This window comes from Mandrillus leucophaeus, unplaced genomic scaffold (assembly GCF_000951045.1).
Source record: "Mandrillus leucophaeus isolate KB7577 unplaced genomic scaffold, Mleu.le_1.0 Scaffold328, whole genome shotgun sequence".
Classification (NCBI taxonomy): domain Eukaryota; kingdom Metazoa; phylum Chordata; class Mammalia; order Primates; family Cercopithecidae; genus Mandrillus; species Mandrillus leucophaeus.
Genome location: NW_012103454.1, coordinates 1,749,661 through 1,755,412, shown reverse-complemented (window position 1 = coordinate 1,755,412; position 5,752 = coordinate 1,749,661). Strand labels below are relative to the sequence as shown.

Genomic DNA, 5,752 nt, shown 5'->3' with positions numbered 1-5,752 from the left:
ATTTATGTTCATGAGTTCTCAATGTTTAGCTCCCACTTATATGTGAGAACATACAGTATTTGTTTTTCTCTTTCTGTGTTAATTTGCCTGGGATAATGGCCTCCAGCTGCATCCAAATTGCTGCAAAGGACATACTTTTGTTCTTTTATATGGTGTTTAGTAGACCAACATGTATATGTACCACATTTTCTTTATCCGATGCACCACGGATGGGCATCTAGGTTGATTATGGTGCTATAGTAAACAGCACTGTTATGAATATAAAAGTATATGTCTTCTTGGTAGAACGATTTGTTTTCTTTTGGATACATACTCAGTAGTGGGATTTCTGGGTCGAATGGTAGTTCTGTTTTATGTTCTTTGAGACATTAAAAGTTTTAATTTCTTTGCCTTCCACAGTGGCTGAATCAATTTACATTCCCACCAACAATGTATAAGCATTCCCTGCCTCCACAGCCTTGTTTTTTTTGTTGTTGTTGTTGTTGTTTTACTTTTTAGGGTTTTTTTGTTGTTTTTTGACTTTTTAATACAGTCCTAGAGGATTATGACATAATGGGAGCATTTTTAGACAAACAAAGATGGAAGAGCATAATGCCTAGGGGCGGGGTAATGAGTTGCGATATGAGCTAAGCAGCATGCAAGGTTGGCGTATTGAAATGGAGGATGCACATACGGCTGTGATTGCTTTGCCAACTAGACTTGAAACATGGTCATTCTTTGCTGTGTAGGACGGGCATCATGGTTCTTAGGTTGCCAAATACTGCTGTGAGCATTTGTTAGATCACATCGCCAATAACCAGGGTTTTAAAGGGTCTGCAGGAGCCCCTTCTGTGGAAAATGTAAAGAATGGAATCAGAACAGGTTTCCTGGAGATTGATGAGCACATGAGAGTTATGTCAGAGAAGAAAGATGGTGCAGATAGAAGTGGGTCAACAGCTGTAAGTGTCTTACTTTCTCCCCAACATGCTTATTTCACTAACTGTAGAGACTGTAGAGGTTTACTTTGTAGGAACAGAAAGTTCATTTCTTCACAAATTGCAAATCTGCTGGAAAAAGAATGAATTCAGAATGCAGGTGGCTCTGTAATGACTCAGCATGTGAAAGGCTCTCTGGCTGTATCGATAGCCCTTGGGGATTTTGATTACAAATGTATCCATGGGAAAGGTCCTACTGAGCAGCTTGTCTCACCAGAGCCTGAAGTCCATGATATTGAAAGACCTGAAGAAGATGATCAGTTCACTAACCTTGCATGTGATGATATCTGGGATGTTATAAGAAATGAAGAGCTCTGTGGTTTTTTAAGATCCAGACTTGAAGTCACTGATGATCCTGAGAAAGTTTGCAATGAAGTAGTCGACACCTGTTTATACAAGGGAAGTCGAGACAACATGAGTGCGATTTTGATCTGTTTTCCAAATGCACCCAAAGTATCAGCAGAAACAGCGAAGAAGGAGGCAGAGTTGGACAAGTACCTGGAATGCAGAGTAGAAGAAATCATAAAGAAGCAGGGGGAAGGTGTCCCTGACTTAGTCCATGTGATGTACACATTAGCCAATGAGAAAATCCCCAGCCTGCCACCTGGGAGTGAAATGGCAAATAAGCAGAATGTTATTGAAGTCGTTTATAAAAGACTGAATCCTCATAAAAATGATGACACTGACTCCACATCAAATGATGCTATGTGCTAAAACTGCTCATCTAGCCATGGAATTTACCTTCACCTCCAAAGTTGAGGACAGCTCAGCTTTGTTGAACTTCTAACATCTGTCCTCAACTTTAAGGAAGGGGATATGACATGGGTGAGAATGATTACACCAGAGAACTTCAGTAGTACAACTTCTAGCTCAGAACTGATTTTTTTTTTTTTTTGTAAATTTGACATGTAAACGTGATTTCAAACCATAATTCAAACATACCTTGATCCTCTAGGTAGTACCAGCTGGTACTAATTCTACTGAAACGATTCCAAAAAAATCTAGGAGGACGGAGTCCTCCCTAACTCATTCTATCAAGCCAGCTTCACCCTGAAACAAAAATCTCACAGGACACAACGAAAAAGGAAAACCACAGGCTAATATCCATTATGAAAATAGATGTAAAAATCCTAGCAAACTGAATCCAGTGGCACATTAGAAAGTTAATTCACCGTGATCAAGTAGGCTTCATTCCTGGGGTGCAAAGTTGGTTCAACACATGCAAATCAATAAATTTGTCACATAAACAGAATTGAAAACAAAAATCACATGATCATCTCAATAGGCACAGAAAGGGCTTTTGATAAAATCCAACATCCTTTCATAATAAACCATCAACAAACTAGGAATCAAAGGAACATACGTCAAAATAATAAGATCCATTTATGACAAACTCAGAGCCAACATCATACCAAACAGGCAAAAGCTGAATGCATTTTCCTAAGAACTACAGCAAGACAAAGATACCCACTCTCAACCACGTTTATACAACATAGTACTGGAAGTCTTTGCCAAGGTAATCAGGCAAGATAAAGAAATAAAAGGCACCCTAATAGGAAAGAAGAAGTCAAATTATCTCTCTTTGCAGACTTAATGATTATATACCCTAGAAAACCCTGAAGACTCCACCAAAAGGCTCCTGGAACTCGATAAACAACTTCAGTAAAGTTTCAGATACAAAACAGTGTACGAAAATCAGAGCATTTCCATACACCAATAACATTCAAGCTCAGAGCCAAATCAAGAACACACTCTCATTTGCAATTGCCACACACACAAAAAACAAAATACCTAGGAATACATCTAATCAAGGAGGGGAAAGATTTCTACAAGGAGAACTACAAAACACTGTCAAAAGAAACTACAGATGTCACAAACAAATAAAAAACATTCCATGCTCATGACTGGAAGAATCAATATTGTTAAAATGGCCATACTGCCCAAAGCAATCTACAAATTCAGTACCATTCCTATCAAACTACCAATGTCAGTCTTCACAGAATTAGAAGAAAAAAAAAAAAACTATTCTAAAATTCACGTAGAACCAAAGAAGAATCAACATAGCCAAAGCAATCCTAAGCAAAAAGAGCAAAGTTGGAGGCATCACACTGCCCAACTTCAAAGCATACTATTAGGCTATAGTAATCAAAACCGCATGGTACTGGTACAAAGGCAGACACATAGACAAATGGAACAGAATAGAGAACTCAGTAACAAAGCTGTGTACCTATAGCCATCTGATCTTTGACAGAATCAGCAAAAACAAGCAGTGAGGAAAGTACTCTCTATTCAATAAATGGTGTTGGAATAGATGGCTAGCCATATGCAGAAGAAGAAGAAGAATAACCCCAACCTCTCACCACGTACAAAACTTATCTCAAGATGAATGAAAAATTTAGATGTAAGACCTCAAACTATAACAATCCTAGAAGAAAATCTAAAAAAACACCAGTCAGGACATCAGCCTTAAGAAATAATTTATGACTCAGTTCTCAAAAGCAATTGTAAATAAAACAAAAATTGACAAGTAGGATATAATGAAACTAAAGAGCTTCTGCACAGCAAAAGAAACTATAAGCAGAGTAAACAGTGTAAACATTTTAAAAAATCTATTTAACCATCTCATACCAGTTAGAATGGCGATCATTAAAAAGTCAGGAAACAACAGATGCTGGAGAGGATGTGGAGAAACAGGAACACTTTTACGCTGTTGGTGGGAGTACACATTAGTTCAACCACTGTGGAAGATAGTGTGGTAATTCCTCAAGGATCTAGAATGAGAAATATCATTTGACCCAGCAATCCCATTACTGAATATATATCCAAAGGATTATAAATCATGCTACTATAAAGACACATGCACACTTATGTTTATTGCAGCACTATTTACAATAGCAAAGACTTGGAACCAACTCAAATGCCCATCAGTGATAGACTGGATAAAGAAAATGTGGCACATATATACCATGGAATACTATGCAGCCATAAAAAAGAATGAGTTCATGTCCTTTGCAGGGTTATGGATGAAACTGGAAGCCATTATTCTCAGCAAACTAACACAGGAACAGAAAACCAAACAATGCATGTTCTCACTCATAAGTAGGAGCTGAACAACACGGACACAGAGAGGGGAACATCACCAGGGCCTGTCAGTGGGTGGGGGAAAAGGGGGAGGGAGAGCATTAGGACAAATATCTAATGCATGCAGGGCTTAAAACCTAGATGACAGGTTAATAGGTACAGCAAACCACCATGGCACATGTATAACCATGTAACAAACCTGCATATTCAGCAATGTATCCCAGAACTTAAGGTAAAATATAACATAAAAATTAAAAATCTATTTAACCTTTTATGCTACTGAAATTTCCTGCTTGTTTGTATTTCACCCTTACATAAGAAAAATGTATTTTATTGTTATATTAAATTCTTTAGGTCTCCTTGCTTACTGTGACCTTTCTCATCTTCAATTTGAAATGTTTTGATTTCAGAAGTTCTAGTGCATGTTGAAAGAAGTGATTGATTTTTGTCACATGTATGCTTGTCTGTCTAATTAGGATGATAGTACTACATTTACTCAGATATATTTGTGCATTTCAATGCAATATTAGGCTTTACTTTTTTTTTTCCTTGGAAAGTATGATGAAAAATTGCCACAAAATTGCATTGCCCGAAAGATAAATTCTATTTGGTTTAATAAAGCACATTTTAGGAAATTTGGAAATGACTCACCCCTTGCTGTTCACTTAGTGCATTGGTTATGATGACCAACCTTAAGAAGGTAACCAACCTTAGAAAGGTAACTAACCTTAAGAAGGTAAACTTTTAGAAGAGAGGAGTGAACATCAACACTGACCTTGGTCTTATATTTAATTCTCTGTCTTCTTTCAGCTGGTATTACCATAAGTTGTTTACTGAATCACACATTTACCTAAAATAAGTGCTTTTTATGCAACAATTATTGCAGGTGACATAGTATACACCTACTAATTGCATATGCTTCTTGATTTTTTAAAGAAAATTTTTCTGCTGGAATGAACACCGAGTATGAATGCAATTAGTGATTTTCTGCTACATTTAGCCACATTCTGGGTACTTGATGACACAAATGGCTTTTCTTTTGAGAAGATAAGCTTCATTTGAGTTACATACAAATTTTGTCTTTTATCTGATTAATGATCCTTAGACTGGCCACAGATGGATTATATGACCAGTAGGGACATATTTCTGGACAAAAAAAAAGTAATTAACCCTGTGTTTGTTTATTCAATAGATGAATTATAGCCATGTCCAGCATGAGGAAAAATGAGGATACAAAAAATTAGCTGGGCCTGGTGATGTGCACCTGTAATACTAGCTAGTCAGGAAGCCGAGGCAGGAGAATCGCTTGAACCCAGGAGGCAGAGGTTGCAGTGAGCCGGGATCACACTGCTGCACTGCAGCCCGGCGACAGCGCAAGACTCTGTCTCAAAAAAGAAAAGAAATTTTGCAATTTTTTATATTTCTTCCTATATACAATTTTCATAATTAATCTTTCAGGAGTAGCTCAATCTCAGTGTAATTTACTTAAGCACCGTGGACAAGTAAAACATTTATTAAGATCTCATGTTTAGACAAGAAAGAAGGCGTGTTAATTACCTGATAATTATTTAGGGCTTTTCATACCCATAATGGGGTGGGATTTCACCCAGTGACTCTTACAGCACCACTCTCTATTGCGGATTAAAATATGTTTAATGAATCATCTTCCAAAACCAAAGTCTCAGTCATCCCTCCTT

At 37.3% G+C, this 5,752-nt stretch overlaps 1 pseudogene; it reads left to right on the top strand.

Annotated features, from left to right (window-relative positions):
* The first annotated feature begins 540 nt into the window (after window positions 1–540).
* LOC105545411 lies at window positions 541–1,852 on the top strand (annotated as a pseudogene).
* The last annotated feature ends 3,900 nt before the right edge of the window (window positions 1,853–5,752 follow it).